This window comes from Astyanax mexicanus, chromosome 3 (assembly GCF_023375975.1).
Source record: "Astyanax mexicanus isolate ESR-SI-001 chromosome 3, AstMex3_surface, whole genome shotgun sequence".
Taxonomy (NCBI): domain Eukaryota; kingdom Metazoa; phylum Chordata; class Actinopteri; order Characiformes; family Acestrorhamphidae; genus Astyanax; species Astyanax mexicanus.
This window is the reverse complement of record NC_064410.1, coordinates 61484439-61502300: the sequence shown is the minus strand read 5'-3', so window position 1 is coordinate 61502300 and position 17862 is coordinate 61484439. Positions and strand designations below refer to the sequence as shown.

The 17862-nt window shown below is 44.8% G+C and overlaps 1 long non-coding RNA gene and 49 other non-coding genes across 50 annotated transcripts in view; 25 read left to right on the top strand and 25 right to left on the bottom strand.

Moving 5' to 3' along the window:
* LOC125799400 (uncharacterized) overlaps positions 1 to 17862 on the top strand; it is a 199720-nt gene that overhangs the window by 2888 nt on the left and 178970 nt on the right. The window lies entirely within an intron of this gene.
* trnae-cuc (transfer RNA glutamic acid (anticodon CUC)) lies at positions 1166 to 1237 on the top strand. Its single transcript has one exon. It is a non-coding gene; the product is annotated as a tRNA-Glu (tRNA).
* trnay-gua (transfer RNA tyrosine (anticodon GUA)) lies at positions 1328 to 1414 on the bottom strand. The gene is given in 2 exon segments: positions 1328 to 1363; positions 1378 to 1414. It is a non-coding gene; the product is annotated as a tRNA-Tyr (tRNA).
* Positions 1988 to 2059, top strand: trnae-cuc (transfer RNA glutamic acid (anticodon CUC)). Its single transcript has one exon. It is a non-coding gene; the product is annotated as a tRNA-Glu (tRNA).
* Positions 2150 to 2236, bottom strand: trnay-gua (transfer RNA tyrosine (anticodon GUA)). Its single transcript is given in 2 exon segments — positions 2150 to 2185; positions 2200 to 2236. It is a non-coding gene; the product is annotated as a tRNA-Tyr (tRNA).
* Positions 2800 to 2886, bottom strand: trnay-gua (transfer RNA tyrosine (anticodon GUA)). The gene is given in 2 exon segments: positions 2800 to 2835; positions 2850 to 2886. It is a non-coding gene; the product is annotated as a tRNA-Tyr (tRNA).
* trnae-cuc (transfer RNA glutamic acid (anticodon CUC)) lies at positions 3295 to 3366 on the top strand. The gene has a single exon. It is a non-coding gene; the product is annotated as a tRNA-Glu (tRNA).
* On the bottom strand, positions 3457 to 3543 carry trnay-gua (transfer RNA tyrosine (anticodon GUA)). Its single transcript is given in 2 exon segments — positions 3457 to 3492; positions 3507 to 3543. It is a non-coding gene; the product is annotated as a tRNA-Tyr (tRNA).
* trnay-gua (transfer RNA tyrosine (anticodon GUA)) lies at positions 4115 to 4201 on the bottom strand. The gene is given in 2 exon segments: positions 4115 to 4150; positions 4165 to 4201. It is a non-coding gene; the product is annotated as a tRNA-Tyr (tRNA).
* Positions 4610 to 4681, top strand: trnae-cuc (transfer RNA glutamic acid (anticodon CUC)). Its single transcript has one exon. It is a non-coding gene; the product is annotated as a tRNA-Glu (tRNA).
* On the bottom strand, positions 4772 to 4858 carry trnay-gua (transfer RNA tyrosine (anticodon GUA)). The gene is given in 2 exon segments: positions 4772 to 4807; positions 4822 to 4858. It is a non-coding gene; the product is annotated as a tRNA-Tyr (tRNA).
* trnae-cuc (transfer RNA glutamic acid (anticodon CUC)) lies at positions 5267 to 5338 on the top strand. The gene has a single exon. It is a non-coding gene; the product is annotated as a tRNA-Glu (tRNA).
* trnay-gua (transfer RNA tyrosine (anticodon GUA)) lies at positions 5429 to 5515 on the bottom strand. The gene is given in 2 exon segments: positions 5429 to 5464; positions 5479 to 5515. It is a non-coding gene; the product is annotated as a tRNA-Tyr (tRNA).
* On the top strand, positions 5924 to 5995 carry trnae-cuc (transfer RNA glutamic acid (anticodon CUC)). The gene has a single exon. It is a non-coding gene; the product is annotated as a tRNA-Glu (tRNA).
* Positions 6086 to 6172, bottom strand: trnay-gua (transfer RNA tyrosine (anticodon GUA)). Its single transcript is given in 2 exon segments — positions 6086 to 6121; positions 6136 to 6172. It is a non-coding gene; the product is annotated as a tRNA-Tyr (tRNA).
* trnae-cuc (transfer RNA glutamic acid (anticodon CUC)) lies at positions 6581 to 6652 on the top strand. The gene has a single exon. It is a non-coding gene; the product is annotated as a tRNA-Glu (tRNA).
* On the bottom strand, positions 6742 to 6828 carry trnay-gua (transfer RNA tyrosine (anticodon GUA)). The gene is given in 2 exon segments: positions 6742 to 6777; positions 6792 to 6828. It is a non-coding gene; the product is annotated as a tRNA-Tyr (tRNA).
* trnae-cuc (transfer RNA glutamic acid (anticodon CUC)) lies at positions 7237 to 7308 on the top strand. Its single transcript has one exon. It is a non-coding gene; the product is annotated as a tRNA-Glu (tRNA).
* trnay-gua (transfer RNA tyrosine (anticodon GUA)) lies at positions 7399 to 7485 on the bottom strand. The gene is given in 2 exon segments: positions 7399 to 7434; positions 7449 to 7485. It is a non-coding gene; the product is annotated as a tRNA-Tyr (tRNA).
* On the top strand, positions 7894 to 7965 carry trnae-cuc (transfer RNA glutamic acid (anticodon CUC)). The gene has a single exon. It is a non-coding gene; the product is annotated as a tRNA-Glu (tRNA).
* trnay-gua (transfer RNA tyrosine (anticodon GUA)) lies at positions 8056 to 8142 on the bottom strand. The gene is given in 2 exon segments: positions 8056 to 8091; positions 8106 to 8142. It is a non-coding gene; the product is annotated as a tRNA-Tyr (tRNA).
* Positions 8551 to 8622, top strand: trnae-cuc (transfer RNA glutamic acid (anticodon CUC)). The gene has a single exon. It is a non-coding gene; the product is annotated as a tRNA-Glu (tRNA).
* trnay-gua (transfer RNA tyrosine (anticodon GUA)) lies at positions 8713 to 8799 on the bottom strand. Its single transcript is given in 2 exon segments — positions 8713 to 8748; positions 8763 to 8799. It is a non-coding gene; the product is annotated as a tRNA-Tyr (tRNA).
* trnae-cuc (transfer RNA glutamic acid (anticodon CUC)) lies at positions 9209 to 9280 on the top strand. The gene has a single exon. It is a non-coding gene; the product is annotated as a tRNA-Glu (tRNA).
* On the bottom strand, positions 9371 to 9457 carry trnay-gua (transfer RNA tyrosine (anticodon GUA)). Its single transcript is given in 2 exon segments — positions 9371 to 9406; positions 9421 to 9457. It is a non-coding gene; the product is annotated as a tRNA-Tyr (tRNA).
* trnae-cuc (transfer RNA glutamic acid (anticodon CUC)) lies at positions 9866 to 9937 on the top strand. The gene has a single exon. It is a non-coding gene; the product is annotated as a tRNA-Glu (tRNA).
* On the bottom strand, positions 10028 to 10114 carry trnay-gua (transfer RNA tyrosine (anticodon GUA)). The gene is given in 2 exon segments: positions 10028 to 10063; positions 10078 to 10114. It is a non-coding gene; the product is annotated as a tRNA-Tyr (tRNA).
* On the top strand, positions 10525 to 10596 carry trnae-cuc (transfer RNA glutamic acid (anticodon CUC)). The gene has a single exon. It is a non-coding gene; the product is annotated as a tRNA-Glu (tRNA).
* trnay-gua (transfer RNA tyrosine (anticodon GUA)) lies at positions 10687 to 10773 on the bottom strand. Its single transcript is given in 2 exon segments — positions 10687 to 10722; positions 10737 to 10773. It is a non-coding gene; the product is annotated as a tRNA-Tyr (tRNA).
* On the top strand, positions 11182 to 11253 carry trnae-cuc (transfer RNA glutamic acid (anticodon CUC)). Its single transcript has one exon. It is a non-coding gene; the product is annotated as a tRNA-Glu (tRNA).
* Positions 11344 to 11430, bottom strand: trnay-gua (transfer RNA tyrosine (anticodon GUA)). The gene is given in 2 exon segments: positions 11344 to 11379; positions 11394 to 11430. It is a non-coding gene; the product is annotated as a tRNA-Tyr (tRNA).
* Positions 11838 to 11909, top strand: trnae-cuc (transfer RNA glutamic acid (anticodon CUC)). Its single transcript has one exon. It is a non-coding gene; the product is annotated as a tRNA-Glu (tRNA).
* trnay-gua (transfer RNA tyrosine (anticodon GUA)) lies at positions 12000 to 12086 on the bottom strand. The gene is given in 2 exon segments: positions 12000 to 12035; positions 12050 to 12086. It is a non-coding gene; the product is annotated as a tRNA-Tyr (tRNA).
* Positions 12496 to 12567, top strand: trnae-cuc (transfer RNA glutamic acid (anticodon CUC)). Its single transcript has one exon. It is a non-coding gene; the product is annotated as a tRNA-Glu (tRNA).
* On the bottom strand, positions 12658 to 12744 carry trnay-gua (transfer RNA tyrosine (anticodon GUA)). Its single transcript is given in 2 exon segments — positions 12658 to 12693; positions 12708 to 12744. It is a non-coding gene; the product is annotated as a tRNA-Tyr (tRNA).
* On the top strand, positions 13153 to 13224 carry trnae-cuc (transfer RNA glutamic acid (anticodon CUC)). Its single transcript has one exon. It is a non-coding gene; the product is annotated as a tRNA-Glu (tRNA).
* Positions 13315 to 13401, bottom strand: trnay-gua (transfer RNA tyrosine (anticodon GUA)). Its single transcript is given in 2 exon segments — positions 13315 to 13350; positions 13365 to 13401. It is a non-coding gene; the product is annotated as a tRNA-Tyr (tRNA).
* trnae-cuc (transfer RNA glutamic acid (anticodon CUC)) lies at positions 13811 to 13882 on the top strand. The gene has a single exon. It is a non-coding gene; the product is annotated as a tRNA-Glu (tRNA).
* On the bottom strand, positions 13973 to 14059 carry trnay-gua (transfer RNA tyrosine (anticodon GUA)). The gene is given in 2 exon segments: positions 13973 to 14008; positions 14023 to 14059. It is a non-coding gene; the product is annotated as a tRNA-Tyr (tRNA).
* On the top strand, positions 14469 to 14540 carry trnae-cuc (transfer RNA glutamic acid (anticodon CUC)). Its single transcript has one exon. It is a non-coding gene; the product is annotated as a tRNA-Glu (tRNA).
* On the bottom strand, positions 14631 to 14717 carry trnay-gua (transfer RNA tyrosine (anticodon GUA)). Its single transcript is given in 2 exon segments — positions 14631 to 14666; positions 14681 to 14717. It is a non-coding gene; the product is annotated as a tRNA-Tyr (tRNA).
* On the top strand, positions 15126 to 15197 carry trnae-cuc (transfer RNA glutamic acid (anticodon CUC)). Its single transcript has one exon. It is a non-coding gene; the product is annotated as a tRNA-Glu (tRNA).
* Positions 15288 to 15374, bottom strand: trnay-gua (transfer RNA tyrosine (anticodon GUA)). The gene is given in 2 exon segments: positions 15288 to 15323; positions 15338 to 15374. It is a non-coding gene; the product is annotated as a tRNA-Tyr (tRNA).
* trnae-cuc (transfer RNA glutamic acid (anticodon CUC)) lies at positions 15784 to 15855 on the top strand. The gene has a single exon. It is a non-coding gene; the product is annotated as a tRNA-Glu (tRNA).
* On the bottom strand, positions 15946 to 16032 carry trnay-gua (transfer RNA tyrosine (anticodon GUA)). The gene is given in 2 exon segments: positions 15946 to 15981; positions 15996 to 16032. It is a non-coding gene; the product is annotated as a tRNA-Tyr (tRNA).
* Positions 16441 to 16512, top strand: trnae-cuc (transfer RNA glutamic acid (anticodon CUC)). The gene has a single exon. It is a non-coding gene; the product is annotated as a tRNA-Glu (tRNA).
* trnay-gua (transfer RNA tyrosine (anticodon GUA)) lies at positions 16603 to 16689 on the bottom strand. Its single transcript is given in 2 exon segments — positions 16603 to 16638; positions 16653 to 16689. It is a non-coding gene; the product is annotated as a tRNA-Tyr (tRNA).
* Positions 17099 to 17170, top strand: trnae-cuc (transfer RNA glutamic acid (anticodon CUC)). The gene has a single exon. It is a non-coding gene; the product is annotated as a tRNA-Glu (tRNA).
* On the bottom strand, positions 17261 to 17347 carry trnay-gua (transfer RNA tyrosine (anticodon GUA)). Its single transcript is given in 2 exon segments — positions 17261 to 17296; positions 17311 to 17347. It is a non-coding gene; the product is annotated as a tRNA-Tyr (tRNA).
* trnae-cuc (transfer RNA glutamic acid (anticodon CUC)) lies at positions 17756 to 17827 on the top strand. The gene has a single exon. It is a non-coding gene; the product is annotated as a tRNA-Glu (tRNA).

The window sequence follows — 17862 nt, the reverse complement described above, 5'->3', positions numbered from 1 at the left end:
TATCAGATACACCTTAAATCAGCCTAGCTCAGTTTGGTCAAGGTGGTTTAGCTAATTGATCAGCTTAGTTTTTGACTCTTGTATGTCTACTACTAAAAAGGAACTTATGCAAAACAGTTTTGCATTGCTTCCTTCTTACGTTTGTGTGTTTTTCTTTAGTTAGACTCTATCATATTATATTATAAACTATTATTTTAGTAAATCTGGTTGCACCACAAATGTGTATGAGCAAGACAATGCTTTTTTTTCATTCACCTTTGCTCACACAGTGTCTGCAAAGAAAACATTCCGTATATTATCATTTAGGATGAAAAATAAAACTATTTATAAGAAGAAAGTTCGTGGAGCGAAAGAACCTGTGGTTTTATATAGGAGTGAATTCTCTGTGTGCTACATGTAAGATTTTAAAACAATATTTTTAGGTCTTAGTGTATTTGGTCTTAATGCGAAGCCAGTCATTGTCCTGCAAAAGACTTCACCATTGTTTGCCATTTACCTTTGGACAGCTTGAAAATGTAAAATTTCTAAATGTTTACATTGACTTCCAACTTGGCAGCTTCTTCTAAACACAGTTCAAAAACACTGCTGATGAAACACCAATTTTTAAATGGGGAAATAAATATAATTAATTAATATTTTACTTTTGCAAACGTCACTCAGACAAAGCATAGCAAATGTATTCACATATGCTTAATTCAAGTAAGTGCTTATTAATCATTTTAATTAGTAACACCATGATGAATGTCAGTATGCCATAAAAACTAAACTCAATTGGATGTATATAAAACTTGAATTGGTAAATGTATACAATATGTGAATTATTCAAGAAAAACATTATATGTTTTTCCATGATAGCAAATAAAACCGTTTGAATGCAATATTTTAAAATACAATCTTACAGAATAATATGAGAATTTTTTTTGCCATCAAGCAATTTAAACATTTAGAAACCTGATTTTATTCCAAATTCTGAAGAATGCACACAATTCTTTGTCCGTGGTCTAGAAGAGTGTTGAAACAAAAAGAAATTGAGGCTTTTTGCCTGTGTCGCAATTAGGTGTTGGACCTTCCTTTTACTCCATGCCTGCTTGCATGTACGCAGCATGGGTAGGTCAGCCATTCTGAGCTTCAAAAAGTTTTTCGACAGTCAGTTCATCAGCTTGTTTCCCTGGTGGTCTAGTGGCTAGGATTCGGCGCTCTCACCGTCGCGGCCAGGGTTCGATTCCCGGTCAGGGAAGTTCTGTTTTAGCTGATGACGACCACGAGCTTTATCGCAAGTGAAGTGTTTGGCACACTGCTTTGCCACAACGGGTTTTAAAAAAAGGAGTCCTTCGAGCCGGATTTGAACCAGCGACCTAAGGATGACAATTTTAACACCTACGGTCCTCCGCTCTACCAACTGAGCTATCGAAGGAGCTCGGGCACCTCTGTTGATATGGAAATGTAATTGGTACATGTATGATGTAGTTTTTTTGCCATCAAGCTACTTAAACATTTAGAAACCTGGTTTTAATCCAAATTCTGAAGAATGCACACAATTCTTTGTCCGTGGTCTAGAAGAGTGTTGAAACAAAAAGAAATTGAGGCTTTTTGCCTGTGTCGCAATTAGGTGTTGGACCAGCGACCTAAGGATGACAATTTTAACACCTACAGTCCTCCGCTCTACCAACTGAGCTATCGAAGGAGCTCGGGCACCTCTGTTGATATGGAAATGTAATTGGTACATGTATGATGTAGTTTTTTTGCCATCAAGCTACTTAAACATTTAGAAACCTGGTTTTATTCCAAATTTTGAAGAATGCACACAATTCTTTGTCCGTGGTCTAGAAGAGTGTTGAAACAAAAAGAAATTGAGGCTTTTTGCCTGTGTCGCAATTAGGTGTTGGACCTTCCTTTTACTCCATGCCTGCTTGCATGTACGCAGCATGGGTAGGTCAGCCATTCTGAGCTTCAAAAAGTTTTTCGACAGTCAGTTCATCAGCTTGTTTCCCTGGTGGTCTAGTGGCTAGGATTCGGCGCTCTCACCGCCGCGGCCAGGGTTCGATTCCCGGTCAGGGAAGTTCTGTTTTAGCTGATGACGACCACGAGCTTTATCGCAAGTGAAGTGTTTGGCACACTGCTTTGCCACAACGGGTTTTAAAAAAAGGAGTCCTTCGAGCCGGATTTGAACCAGCGACCTAAGGATGACAATTTTAACACCTACAGTCCTCCGCTCTACCAACTGAGCTATCGAAGGAGCTCGGGCACCTCTGTTGATATGGAAATGTAATTGGTACATGTATGATGTAGTTTTTTTGCCATCAAGCTACTTAAACATTTAGAAACCTGGTTTTAATCCAAATTCTGAAGAATGCACACAATTCTTTGTCTGTCACAACTATCAACTAAGGAATCAGTGGCAGTAGAGTGCCTTGGGCAGCTCATTTTTTTCACAGCTCCACAATAGTTCACCTCCAGAAAGATGGGCCACATACTGTGGTCTAGAACAGTGTTAAAACAAAAAGAAACTGAGGCTTTTTGCCTGTGTCGCAATTAGGTGTTGGACCTTCCTTTTACTCCATGCCTGCTTGCATGTGCGCAGCATGGGTAGGTCAGCCATTCTGAGCTTCAAAAAGTTTTTCGACAGTCAGTTCATCAGCTTGTTTCCCTGGTGGTCTAGTGGCTAGGATTCGGCGCTCTCACTGCCGGGTTCGATTCCCGGTCAGGGAAGTCCTGTTTTAGCTGACGACGACCACGAGCTTTATCGCCAGTGAAGTATTTGGCACACTGCTTTGCCACAACGGGTTTTAAAAAAAGGAGTCCTTCGAGCCGTATTTGAACCAGCGACCTAAGGATGACAATTTTAACACCTACAGTCCTCCGCTCTACCAACTGAGCTATCGAAGGAGCTCGGGCACCTCTGTTGATATGGAAATGTAATTGGTACATGTATGATGTAGTTTTTTTGCCATCAAGCTACTTAAACATTTAGAAACCTGGTTTTAATCCAAATTCTGAAGAATGCACACAATTCTTTGTCTGTCACAACTATCAACTAAGGAATCAGTGGCAGTAGAGTGCCTTGGGCAGCTCATTTTTTTCACAGCTCCACAATAGTTCACCTCCAGAAAGATGGGCCACATACTGTGGTCTACAACAGTGTTGAAACAAAAAGAAACTGAGGCTTTTTGCCTGTGTCGCATTTAGGTGTTGGACCTTCCTTTTACTCCATGCCTGCTTGCATGTACGCAGCATGGGTAGGTCAGCCATTGTGAGCTTCAAAAAGTTTTTCGACAGTCAGTTCATCAGCTTGTTTCCCTGGTGGTCTAGTGGCTAGGATTCGGCGCTCTCACCGCCGCGGCCCGGGTTCGATTCCCGGTCAGGGAAGTCCTGTTTTAGCTGACGACGACCACGAGCTTTATCGCAAGTGAAGTATTTGGCACACTGCTTTGCCACAACGGATTTAAAAAAAAGGAGTCCTTCGAGCCGGATTTGAACCAGCGACCTAAGGATGACAATTTTAACACCTACAGTCCTCCGCTCTACCAACTGAGCTATCGAAGGAGCTTGGGCACCTCTGTTGATATGGAAACGTAATTGGTACATGTATGATGTAGTTTTTTTTGCCATCAAGCAACTTAAACATTTAGACACCTGGTTTTAATCCAAATTCTGAAGAATGCACACAATTCTTTGTCTGTCACAACTATCAACTAAGGAATCAGTGGCAGTAGAGTGCCTTGGGCAGCTCATTTTTTTCACAGCTCCACAATAGTTCACCTCCAGAAAGATGGGCCACATACTGTGGTCTAGAACAGTGTTGAAACAAAAAGAAACTGAGGCTTTTTGCCTATGTCGCAATTAGGTGTTGGACTTTCCTTTTACTCCATGCCTGCTTGCATGTACGCAGCATGGGTAGGTCAGCCATTCTGAGCTTCAAAAAGTTTTTCGACAGTCAGTTCATCAGCTTGTTTCCCTGGTTGTCTAGTGGCTAGGATTCGGCGCTCTCACCGCCGCGCCCCGGGTTCGATTCCCAGTCAGGGAAGTCCTGTTTTAGCTGACGACGACCACAAGCTTTATCGCAAGTGAAGTATTTGGCACACTGCTTTGCCCCAACGGGTTTTAAAAAAAGGAGTCCTTCGAGCCGTATTTGAACCAGCGACCTAAGGATGACAATTTTAACACCTACAGTCCTCCGCTCTACCAACTGAGCTATCGAAGGAGCTTGGGCACCTCTGTTGATATGGAAACGTAATTGGTACATGTATGATGTAGTTTTTTTGCCATCAAGCAACTTAAACATTTAGAAACCTGGTTTTAATCCAAATTCTGAAGAATGCACACAATTCTTTGTCTGTCACAACTATCAACTAAGGAATCAGTGGCAGTAGAGTGCCTTGGGCAGCTCATTTTTTTCACAGCTCCACAATAGTTCACCTCCAGAAAGATGGGCCACATACTGTGGTCAGGAACAGTGTTGAAACAAAAAGAAATTGAGGGTTTTTGCCTATGTCGCATATAGGTGTTGGACCTTCCTTTTACTCCATGCCTGCTTGCATGTACGCAGCATGGGTAGGTCAGCCATTCTGAGCTTCAAAAAGTTTTTCGACAGTCAGTTCATCAGCTTGTTTCCCTGGTGGTCTAGTGGCTAGGATTCGGCGCTCTCACCGCCGCGGCCCGGGATCGATTCCCGGTCAGGGAAGTCCTGTTTTAGCTGACGACGACCACGAGCTTTATCGCAAGTGAAGTGTTTGGCACACTGCTTTGCCACAACAGGTTTTAAAAAAAGGAGTCCTTCGAGCCGGATTTGAACCAGCGACCTAAGGATAACAATTGTAACACCTACAGTCCTCCGCTCTACCAACTGAGCTATCGAAGGAGCTCGGGCACCTCCGTTGATATGGAAATGTAATTGGTACATGTATGATGTTGTATTTTTGCCATCAAGCAACTTAAACATTTAGAAACCTGGTTTTAATCCAAATTCTGAAGAATGCACACAATTCTTTGTCTGTCACAACTATCAACTAAGGAATCAGTGGCAGTAGAGTGCCTTGGGCAGCTCATTTTTTTCACAGCTCCACAATAGTTCACCTCCAGAAAGATGGGCCACATACTGTGGTCAGGAACAGTGTTGAAACAAAAAGAAATTGAGGGTTTTTGCCTATGTCGCATATAGGTGTTGGACCTTCCTTTTACTCCATGCCTGCTTGCATGTACGCAGCATGGGTAGGTCAGCCATTCTGAGCTTCAAAAAGTTTTTCGACAGTCAGTTCATCAGCTTGTTTCCCTGGTGGTCTAGTGGCTAGGATTCGGCGCTCTCACCGCCGCGGCCCGGGATCGATTCCCGGTCAGGGAAGTCCTGTTTTAGCTGACGACGACCACGAGCTTTATCGCAAGTGAAGTGTTTGGCACACTGCTTTGCCACAACAGGTTTTAAAAAAAGGAGTCCTTCGAGCCGGATTTGAACCAGCGACCTAAGGATAACAATTGTAACACCTACAGTCCTCCGCTCTACCAACTGAGCTATCGAAGGAGCTCGGGCACCTCCGTTGATATGGAAATGTAATTGGTACATGTATGATGTTGTATTTTTGCCATCAAGCAACTTAAACATTTAGAAACCTGGTTTTAATCCAAATTCTGAAGAATGCACACAATTCTTTGTCTGTCACAACTATCAACTAAGGAATCAGTGGCAGTAGAGTGACTTGGGCAGCTCATTTTTTTCACAGCTCCACAATAGTTCACCTCCAGAAAGATGGGCCACATACTGTGGTCAAGAACAGTGTTGAAACAAAAAGAAATTGAGGGTTTTTGCCTATGTCGCAATTAGGTGTTGGACCTTCCTTTTACTCCATGCCTGCTTGCATGTACGCAACATGGGTGGGTCAGTCATTCTGAGCTTCAAAAAGTTTTTCGACAGTCAGTTCAACAGCTTGTTTCCCTGATGGTCTAGTGGCTAGGATTCGGCGCTCTCACCGCCGCGGCCCGGGTTCGATTCCCGGTCAGGGAAGTCCTGTTTTAGCTGACGACGACCACGAGCTTTATCGCCAGTGAAGTATTTGGCACACTGCTTTGCCACAACGGGTTTTAAAAAAAGGAGTCCTTCGAGCCGTATTTGAACCAGCGACCTAAGGATGACAATTTTAACACCTACAGTCCTCCGCTCTACCAACTGAGCTATCGAAGGAGCTCGGGCACCTCTGTTGATATGGAAATGTAATTGGTACATGTATGATGTAGTTTTTTTGCCATCAAGCTACTTAAACATTTAGAAACCTGGTTTTAATCCAAATTCTGAAGAATGCACACAATTCTTTGTCTGTCACAACTATCAACTAAGGAATCAGTGGCAGTAGAGTGCCTTGGGCAGCTCATTTTTTTCACAGCTCCACAATAGTTCACCTCCAAAAAGATGGGCCACATACTGTGGTCTACAACAGTGTTGAAACAAAAAGAAACTGAGGCTTTTTGCCTGTGTCGCATTTAGGTGTTGGACCTTCCTTTTACTCCATGCCTGCTTGCATGTACGCAGCATGGGTAGGTCAGCCATTGTTAGCTTCAAAAAGTTTTTCGACAGTCAGTTCATCAGCTTGTTTCCCTGGTGGTCTAGTGGCTAGGATTCGGCGCTCTCACCGCCGCGGCCCGGGTTCGATTCCCGGGCAGGGAAGTCCTGTTTTAGCTGACGACGACCACGAGCTTTATCGCAAGTGAAGTATTTGGCACACTGCTTTGCCACAACAGGTTTTAAAAAAGGAGTCCTTCGAGCCGGATTTGAACCAGCAACCTAAGGATAACAATTTTAACACCTACAGTCCTCCGCTCTACCAACTGAGCTATCGAAGGAGCTCGGGCACCTCCCTTGATATGGAAATGTAATTGGTACATGTATGATGTTGTATTTTTGCCATCAAGCAACTTAAACATTTAGAAACCTGGTTTTAATCCAAATTCTGAAGAATGCACACAATTCTTTGTCTGTCACAACTATCAACTAAGGAATCAGTGGCAGTAGAGTGCCTTGGGCAGCTCATTAATTTCACAGCTCCACAATAGTTCACCTCCAGAAAGATGGGCCACATACTGTGGTCAAGAACAGTGTTGAAACAAAAAGAAATTGAGGATTTTTGCCTATGTCGCAATTAGGTGTTGGACCTTCCTTTTACTCCATGCCTGCTTGCATGTACGCAGCATGGGTAGGTCAGTCATTCTGAGCTTCAAAAAGTTTTTCGACAGTCAGTTCATCAGCTTGTTTCCCTGGTGGTCTAGTGGCTAGGATTCAGCGCTCTCACCGCCGCGGCCCGGGTTCGATTCCCGGTCAGGGAAGTCCTGTTTTAGCTGACGACGACCACGAGCTTTATCGCAAGTGAAGTCTTTGGTACACTGCTTTGCCACAACGGGTTTCAAAAAAAGGAGTCCTTCGAGCCGGATTTGAACCAGCGACCTAAGGATGACAATTTTAACACCTACAGTCCTCCGCTCTACCAACTGAGCTATCGAAGGAGCTTGGGCACCTCTGTTGATATGGAAATGTAATTGGTACATGTATGATGTAGTTTTTTTGCCATCAAGCAACTTAAACATTTAGACACCTGGTTTTAATCCAAATTCTAAAGAATGCACACAAATCTTTGTCTGTCACAACTATCAACTAAGGAATCAGTGGCAGTAGAGTGCCTTGGGCAGCTCATTTTTTTCACAGCTCCACAATAGTTCACCTCCAGAAAGATGGGCCACATACTGTGGTCTAGAACAGTGTTGAAACAAAAAGAAACTGAGGCTTTTTGCCTGTGTCGCAATTAGGTGTTGGACCTTCCTTTTACTCCATGCCTGCTTGCATGTACGCAGCATGGGTAGGTCAGCCATTCTGAGCTTCAAAAAGTTTTTCGACAGTCAGTTCATAAGCTTGTTTCCCTGGTGGTCTAGTGGCTAGGATTCGGCGCTCTCACCGCCGCGGCCCGGGTTCGATTCCCGGTCAGGGAAGTCCTGTTTTAGCTGACGACGACCACGAGCTTTATCGCAAGTGAAGTATTTGGCACACTGCTTTGCCCCAACGGGTTTTAAAAAAATGAGTCCTTCGAGCCGGATTTGAACCAGCGACCTAAGGATCACAATTTTAACACCTACAGTCCTCCGCTCTACCAACTGAGCTATCGAAGGAGCTCGGGCACCTCTGTTGATATGGAAATGTAATTGGTACATGTATGATGTAGTTTTTTTGCCATCAAGCAACTTAAACATTTAGAAACCTAGTTTTAATCCAAATTCTGAAGAATGCACACAATTCTTTGTCTGTCACAACTATCAACTAAGGAATCAGTGGCAGTAGAGTGCCTTGGGCAGCTCATTTTTTTCACAGCTCCACAATAGTTCACCTCCAGAAAGATGGGCCACATACTGTGGTCTAGAACAGTGTTGAAACAAAAAGAAACTGAGGCTTTTTGCCTGTGTCGCAATTAGGTGTTGGACCTTCCTTTTACTCCATGCCTGCTTGCATGTACGCAGCATGGGTAGGTCAGCCATTGTGAGCTTCAAAAAGTTTTTCGACAGTCAGTTCATCAGCTTGTTTCCCTGGTGGTCTAGTGGCTAGGATTCGGCGCTCTCACCGCCGCGGCCCGGGTTCGATTCCCGGTCAGGGAAGTCCAGTTTTAGCTGACGACGACCACGAGCTTTATCGCAAGTGAAGTATTTGGCACACTGCTTTGCCCCAACGGGTTTTAAAAAAAGGAGTCCTTCAAGCCGGATTTGAACCAGCGACCTAAGGATGACAATTTTAACACCTACAGTCCTCCGCTCTACCAACTGAGCTATCGAAGGAGCTTGGGCACCTCTGTTGATATGGAAACTTAATTGGTACATGTATGATGTAGTTTTTTTTGCCATCAAGCAACTTAAACATTTAGAAACCTGGTTTTAATCCAAATTCTGAAGAATGCACACAATTCTTTGTCTGTCACAACTATCAACTAAGGAATCAGTGGCAGTAGAGTGCCTTGGGCAGCTCATTTTTTTCACAGCTCCACAATAGTTCACCTCCAGAAAGATGGGCCACATACTGTGGTCAAGAACAGTGTTGAAACAAAAAGAAACTGAGGCTTTTTGCCTGTGTCGCAATTAGGTGTTGGACCTTCCTTTTACTCCATGCCTGCTTGCATGTACGCAGCATGGGTAGGTCAGCCATTCTGAGCTTCAAAAAGTTTTTCGACAGTCAGTTCATCAGCTTGTTTGCCTGGTGGTCTAGTGGCTAGGATTCGGCGCTCTCACCGCCGCGGCCCGGGTTCGATTCCCGGTCAGGGAAGTCCTGTTTTAGCTGACGACGACCACGAGCTTTATCGCAAGTGAAGTGTTTGGCACACTGCTTTGCCACAACGGGTTTCAAAAAAAGGAGTCCTTCGAGCCGGATTTGAACCAGCGACCTAAGGATGACAATTTTAACACCTACAGTCCTCCGCTCTACCAACTGAGCTATCGAAGGAGCTTGGGCACCTCTGTTGATATGGAAATGTAATTGGTACATGTATGATGTAGTTTTTTTGCCATCAAGCAACTTAAACATTTAGAAACCTAGTTTTAATCCAAATTCTGAAGAATGCACACAATTCTTTGTCTGTCACAACTATCAACTAAGGAATCAGTGGCAGTAGAGTGCCTTGGGCAGCTCATTTTTTTCACAGCTCCACAATAGTTCACCTCCAGAAAGATGGGCCACATACTGTGGTCTAGAACAGTGTTGAAACAAAAAGAAACTGAGGCTTTTTGCCTGTGTCGCAATTAGGTGTTGGACCTTCCTTTTACTCCATGCCTGCTTGCATGTACGCAGCATGGGTAGGTCAGCCATTCTGAGCTTCAAAAAGTTTTTCGACAGTCAGTTCATCAGCTTGTTTCCCTGGTGGTCTAGTGGCTAGGATTCGGCGCTCTCACCGCCGCGGCCCGGGTTCGATTCCCGGTCAGGGAAGTCCTGTTTTAGCTGACGACGACCACGAGCTTTATCGCAAGTGAAGTATTTGGCACACTGCTTTGCCCCAACGGGTTTTAAAAAAAGGAGTCCTTCGAGCCGGATTTGAACCAGCGACCTAAGGATGACAATTTTAACACCTACAGTCCTCCGCTCTACCAACTGAGCTATCGAAGTACCTTGGGCACCTCTGTTGATATGGAAACTTAATTGGTACATGTATGATGTAGTTTTTTTTTTGCCATCAAGCAACTTAAACATTTAGAAACCTGGTTTTAATCCAAATTCTGAAGAATGCACACAATTCTTTGTCTGTCACAACTATCAACTAAGGAATCAGTGGCAGTAGAGTGCCTTGGGCAGCTCATTTTTTCACAGCTCCACAATAGTTCACCTCCAGAAAGATGGGCCACATACTGTGGTCTAGAACAGTGTTGAAACAAAAAGAAACTGAGGCTTTTTGCCTGTGTCGCATTTAGGTGTTGGACCTTCCTTTTACTCCATGCCTGCTTGCACGTACGCAGCATGGGTAGGTCAGCCATTCTGAGCTTCAAAAAGTTTTTCGCCAGTCAGTTCATCAGCTTGTTTCCCTGGTGGTCTAGTGGCTAGGATTCGGCGCTCTCACCGCCGCGGCCCGGGTTCGATTCCCGGTCAGGGAAGTCCTGTTTTAGCTGACGACGACCACGAGCTTTATCGCAAGTGAAGTGTTTGGCACACTGCTTTGCCACAACGGGTTTCAAAAAAAGGAGTCCTTCGAGCCGGATTTGAACCAGCGACCTAAGGATGACAATTTTAACACCTACAGTCCTCCGCTCTACCAACTGAGCTATCGAAGGAGCTTGGGCACCTCTGTTGATATGGAAATGTAATTGGTACATGTATGATGTAGTTTTTTTGCCATCAAGCAACTTAAACATTTAGACACCTGGTTTTAATCCAAATTCTGAAGAATGCACACAAATCTTTGTCTGTCACAACTATCAACTAAGGAATCAGTGGCAGTAGAGTGCCTTGGGCAGCTCATTTTTTTCACAGCTCCACAATAGTTCACCTCCAGAAAGATGGGCCACATACTGTGGTCTAGAACAGTGTTGAAACAAAAAGAAATTGAGGCTTTTTGCCTGTGTCGCAATAAGGTGTTGGAATTTCCTTTTACTCCATGCCTGCTTGCATGTACGCAGCATGGGTAGGTCAGCCATTCTGAGCTTCAAAAAGTTTTTCGACAGTCAGTTCATCAGCTTGTTTCCCTGGTGGTCTAGTGGCTAGGATTCGGCGCTCTCACCGCCGCGGCCCGGGTTCGATTCCCTGTCAGGGAAGTCTTGTTTTAGCTGACGACGACCACGAGCTTTATCGCAAGTGAAGTATTTGGCACACTGCTTTGCCCCAACGGGTTTTAAAAAAAGGAGTCCTTCGAGCCGGATTTGAACCAGCGACCTAAGGATGACAATTATAACACCTACAGTCCTCCGCTCTACCAACTGAGCTATCGAAGGAGCTTGGGCACCTCTGTTGATATGGAAACGTAATTGGTACATGTATGATGTAGTTTTTTTTGCCATCAAGCAACTTAAACATTTAGAAACCTGGTTTTAATCCAAATTCTGAAGAATGCACACAATTCTTTGTCTGTCACAACTATCAACTAAGGAATCAGTGGCAGTAGAGTGCCTTGGGCAGCTCATTTTTTTCACAGCTCCACAATAGTTCACCTCCAGAAAGATGGGCCACATACTGTGGTCTAGAACAGTGTTGAAACAAAAAGAAACTGAGGCTTTTTGCCCGTGTCGCATTTAGGTGTTGGACCTTCCTTTTACTCCATGCCTGCTTGCATGTACGCAGCATGGGTAGGTCAGCCATTCTGAGCTTCAAAAAGTTTTTCGACAGTCAGTATTAGCTTGTTTCCCTGGTGGTCTAGTGGCTAGGATTCGGCGCTCTCACCGCCGCGGCCCGGGTTCGATTCCCGGTCAGGGAAGTCCTGTTTTAGCTGACGACGACCACGAGCTTTATCGCAAGTGAAGTATTTGGCACACTGCTTTGCCCCAACGGGTTTTAAAAAAAGGAGTCCTTCAAGCCGGATTTGAACCAGCGACCTAAGGATGACAATTATAACACCTACAGTCCTCCGCTCTACCAACTGAGCTATCGAAGGAGCTTGGGCACCTCTGTTGATATGGAAACGTAATTGGTACATGTATGATGTAGTTTTTTTTGCCATCAAGCAACTTAAACATTTAGAAACCTGGTTTTAATCCAAATTCTGAAGAATGCACACAATTCTTTGTCTGTCACAACTATCAACTAAGGAATCAGTGGCAGTAGAGTGCCTTGGGCAGCTCATTTTTTTCACAGCTCCACAATAGTTCACCTCCAGAAAGATGGGCCACATACTGTGGTCTAGAACAGTGTTGAAACAAAAAGAAACTGAGGCTTTTTGCCCGTGTCGCATTTAGGTGTTGGACCTTCCTTTTACTCCATGCCTGCTTGCATGTACGCAGCATGGGTAGGTCAGCCATTCTGAGCTTCAAAAAGTTTTTCGACAGTCAGTTCATCAGCTTGTTTCCCTGGTGGTCTAGTGGCTAGGATTCGGCGCTCTCACCGCCGCGGCCCGGGTTCGATTCCCGGTCAGGGAAGTCCTGTTTTAGCTGACGACGACCACGAGCTTTATCGCAAGTGAAGTATTTGGCACACTGCTTTGCCACAATGGATTTAAAAAAAAGGAGTCCTTCGAGCCGGATTTGAACCAGCGACCTAAGGATGACAATTTTAACACCTACAGTCCTCCGCTCTACCAAATGAGCTATCGAAGGAGCTTGGGCACCTCTGTTGATATGGAAATGTAATTGGTACATGTATGATGTAGTTTTTTTGCCATCAAGCAACTTAAACATTTAGACACCTGGTTTTAATCCAAATTCTGAAGAATGCACACAAATCTTTGTCTGTCACAACTATCAACTAAGGAATCAGTGGCAGTAGAGTGCCTTGGGCAGCTCATTTTTTTCACAGCTCCACAATAGTTCACCTCCAGAAAGATGGGCCACATACTGTGGTCAAGAACAGTGTTGAAACAAAAAGAAACTGAGGCTTTTTGCCTGTGTCGCAATTAGGTGTTGGACCTTCCTTTTACTCCATGCCTGCTTGCATGTACGCCGCATGGGTAGGTCAGCCATTCTGAGCTTCAAAAAGTTTTTCGACAGTCAGTTCATCAGCTTGTTTCCCTGGTGGTCTAGTGGCTAGGATTCGGCGCTCTCACCGCCGCGGCCCGGGTTCGATTCCCGGTCAGGGAAGTCCTGTTTTAGCTGACGACGACCACGAGCTTTATCGCAAGTGAAGTATTTGGCACACTGCTTTGCCCCAACGGGTTTTAAAAAAAGGAGTCCTTCGAGCCGGATTTGAACCAGCGACCTAAGGATGACAATTTTAACACCTACAGTCCTCCGCTCTACCAACTGAGCTATCGAAGGAGCTTGGGCACCTCTGTTGATATGGAAATGTAATTGGTACATGTATGATGTAGTTTTTTTTGCCATCAAGCAACTTAAACATTTAGACACCTGGTTTTAATCCAAATTCTGAAGAATGCACACAAATCTTTGTCTGTCACAACTATCAACTAAGGAATCAGTGGCAGTAGAGTGCCTTGGGCAGCTCATTTTTTTCACAGCTCCACAATAGTTCACCTCCAGAAAGATGGGCCACATACTGTGGTCAAGAACAGTGTTGAAACAAAAAGAAATTGAGGCTTTTTGCCTGTGTCGCAATTAGGTGTTGGAATTTCCTTTTACTCCATGCCTGCTTGCATGTACGCAGCATGGGTAGGTCAGCCATTCTGAGCTTCAAAAAGTTTTTCGACAGTCAGTTCATCAGCTTGTTTCCCTGGTGGTCTAGTGGCTAGGATTCGGCGCTCTCACCGCCGCGGCCCGGGTTCGATTCCCGGTCAGGGAAGTCCTGTTTTAGCTGACGACGACCACGAGCTTTATCGCAAGTGAAGTATTTGGCACACTGCTTTGCCCCAACGGGTTTTAAAAAAAGGAGTCCTTCAAGCCGGATTTGAACCAGCGACCTAAGGATGACAATTTTAACACCTACAGTCCTCCGCTCTACCAACTGAGCTATCGAAGGAGCTTGGGCACCTCTGTTGATATGGAAACTTAATTGGTACATGTATGATGTAGTTTTTTTTGCCATCAAGCAACTTAAACATTTAGAAACCTGGTTTTAATCCAAATTCTGAAGAATGCACACAATTCTTTGTCTGTCACAACTATCAACTAAGGAATCAGTGGCAGTAGAGTGCCTTGGGCAGCTCATTTTTTTCACAGCTCCACAATAGTTCACCTCCAGAAAGATGGGCCACATACTGTGGTCAAGAACAGTGTTGAAACAAAAAGAAACTGAGGCTTTTTGCCTGTGTCGCAATTAGGTGTTGGACCTTCCTTTTACTCCATGCCTGCTTGCATGTACGCAGCATGGGTAGGTCAGCCATTCTGAGCTTCAAAAAGTTTTTCGACAGTCAGTTCATCAGCTTGTTTGCCTGGTGGTCTAGTGGCTAGGATTCGGCGCTCTCACCGCCGCGGCCCGGGTTCGATTCCCGGTCAGGGAAGTCCTGTTTTAGCTGACGACGACCACGAGCTTTATCGCAAGTGAAGTGTTTGGCACACTGCTTTGCCACAACGGGTTTCAAAAAAAGGAGTCCTTCGAGCCGGATTTGAACCAGCGACCTAAGGATGACAATTTTAACACCTACAGTCCTCCGCTCTACCAACTGAGCTATCGAAGGAGCTTGGGCACCTCTGTTGATATGGAAATGTAATTGGTACATGTATGATGTAGTTTTTTTGCCATCAAGCAACTTAAACATTTAGACACCTGGTTTTAATCCAAATTCTGAAGAATGCACACAAATCTTTGTCTGTCACAACTATCAACTAAGGAATCATTGGCAGTAGAGTGCCTTGGGCAGCTCATTTTTTTCACAGCTCCACAATAGTTCACCTCCAGAAAGATGGGCCACATACTGTGGTCAAGAACAGTGTTGAAACAAAAAGAAACTGAGGCTTTTTGCCTGTGTCGCAATTAGGTGTTGGACCTTCCTTTTACTCCATGCCTGCTTGCATGTACGCAGCATGGGTAGGTCAGCCATTCTGAGCTTCAAAAAGTTTTTCGACAGTCAGTTCATCAGCTTGTTTCCCTGGTGGTCTAGTGGCTAGGATTCGGCGCTCTCACCGCCGCGGCCCGGGTTCGATTCCCGGTCAGGGAAGTCCTGTTTTAGCTGACGACGACCACGAGCTTTATCGCAAGTGAAGTATTTGGCACACTGCGTTGCCCCAACCGGTTTTAAAAAAAGGAGTCCTTCGAGCCGGATTTGAACCAGCGACCTAAGGATGACAATTTTAACACCTACAGTCCTCCGCTCTACCAACTGAGCTATCGAAGGAGCTCGGGCACCTCTGTTGATATGGAAATGTAATTGGTACATGTATGATGTAGTTTTTTTTGCCATCAAGCAACTTAAACATTTAGAAACCTAGTTTTAATCCAAATTCTGAAGAATGCACACAATTCTTTGTCTGTCACAACTATCAACTAAGGAATCAGTGGCAGTAGAGTGCCTTGGGCAGCTCATTTTTTTCACAGCTCCACAATAGTTCACCTCCAGAAAGATGGGCCACATACTGTGGTCTAGAACAGTGTTGAAACAAAAAGAAACTGAGGCTTTTTGCCTGTGTCGCAATTAGGTGTTGGACCTTCCTTTTACTCCATGCCTGCTTGCATGTACGCAGCATGGGTAGGTCAGCCATTCTGAGCTTCAAAAAGTTTTTCGACAGTCAGTTCATAAGCTTGTTTCCCTGGTGGTCTAGTGGCTAGGATTCGGCGCTCTCACCGCCGCGGCCCGGGTTCGATTCCCGGTCAGGGAAGTCCTGTTTTAGCTGACGACGACCACGAGCTTTATCGCAAGTGAAGTATTTGGCACACTGCTTTGCCCCAACGGGTTTTAAAAAAATGAGTCCTTCGAGCCGGATTTGAACCAGCGACCTAAGGATCACAATTTTAACACCTACAGTCCTCCGCTCTACCAACTGAGCTATCGAAGGAGCTCGGGCACCTCTGTTGATATGGAAATGTAATTGGTACATGTATGATGTAGTTTTTTTGCCATCAAGCAACTTAAACATTTAGAAACCTAGTTTTAATCCAAATTCTGAAGAATGCACACAATTCTTTGTCTGTCACAACTATCAACTAAGGAATCAGTGGCAGTAGAGTGCCTTGGGCAGCTCATTTTTTTCACAGCTCCACAATAGTTCACCTCCAGAAAGATGGGCCACATACTGTGGTCTAGAACAGTGTTGAAACAAAAAGAAACTGAGGCTTTTTGCCTGTGTCGCAATTAGGTGTTGGACCTTCCTTTTACTCCATGCCTGCTTGCATGTACGCAGCATGGGTAGGTCAGCCATTGTGAGCTTCAAAAAGTTTTTCGACAGTCAGTTCATCAGCTTGTTTCCCTGGTGGTCTAGTGGCTAGGATTCGGCGCTCTCACCGCCGCGGCCCGGGTTCGATTCCCGGTCAGGGAAGTCCTGTTTTAGCTGACGACGACCACGAGCTTTATCGCAAGTGAAGTATTTGGCACACTGCTTTGCCCCAACGGGTTTTAAAAAAAGGAGTCCTTCAAGCCGGATTTGAACCAGCGACCTAAGGATGACAATTTTAACACCTACAGTCCTCCGCTCTACCAACTGAGCTATCGAAGGAGCTTGGGCACCTCTGTTGATATGGAAACTTAATTGGTACATGTATGATGTAGTTTTTTTTGCCATCAAGCAACTTAAACATTTAGAAACCTGGTTTTAATCCAAATTCTGAAGAATGCACACAATTCTTTGTCTGTCACAACTATCAACTAAGGAATCAGTGGCAGTAGAGTGCCTTGGGCAGCTCATTTTTTTCACAGCTCCACAATAGTTCACCTCCAGAAAGATGGGCCACATACTGTGGTCAAGAACAGTGTTGAAACAAAAAGAAACTGAGGCTTTTTGCCTGTGTCGCAATTAGGTGTTGGACCTTCCTTTTACTCCATGCCTGCTTGCATGTACGCAGCATGGGTAGGTCAGCCATTCTGAGCTTCAAAAAGTTTTTCGACAGTCAGTTCATCAGCTTGTTTGCCTGGTGGTCTAGTGGCTAGGATTCGGCGCTCTCACCGCCGCGGCCCGGGTTCGATTCCCGGTCAGGGAAGTCCTGTTTTAGCTGACGACGACCACGAGCTTTATCGCAAGTGAAGTGTTTGGCACACTGCTTTGCCACAACGGGTTTCAAAAAAAGGAGTCCTTCGAGCCGGATTTGAACCAGCGACCTAAGGATGACAATTTTAACACCTACAGTCCTCCGCTCTACCAACTGAGCTATCGAAGGAGCTTGGGCACCTCTGTTGATATGGAAATGTAATTGGTACATGTATGATGTAGTTTTTTTGCCATCAAGCAACTTAAACATTTAGACACCTGGTTTTAATCCAAATTCTGAAGAATGCACACAAATCTTTGTCTGTCACAACTATCAACTAAGGAATCATTGGCAGTAGAGTGCCTTGGGCAGCTCATTTTTTTCACAGCTCCACAATAGTTCACCTCCAGAAAGATGGGCCACATACTGTGGTCAAGAACAGTGTTGAAACAAAAAGAAACTGAGGCTTTTTGCCTGTGTCGCAATTAGGTGTTGGACCTTCCTTTTACTCCATGCCTGCTTGCATGTACGCAGCATGGGTAGGTCAGCCATTCTGAGCTTCAAAAAGTTTTTCGACAGTTAGTTCATCAGCTTGTTTCCCTGGTGGTCTAGTGGCTAGGATTCGGCGCTCTCACCGCCGCGGCCCGGGTTCGATTCCCGGTCAGGGAAGTCCTGTTTTAGCTGACGACGACCACGAGCTTTAT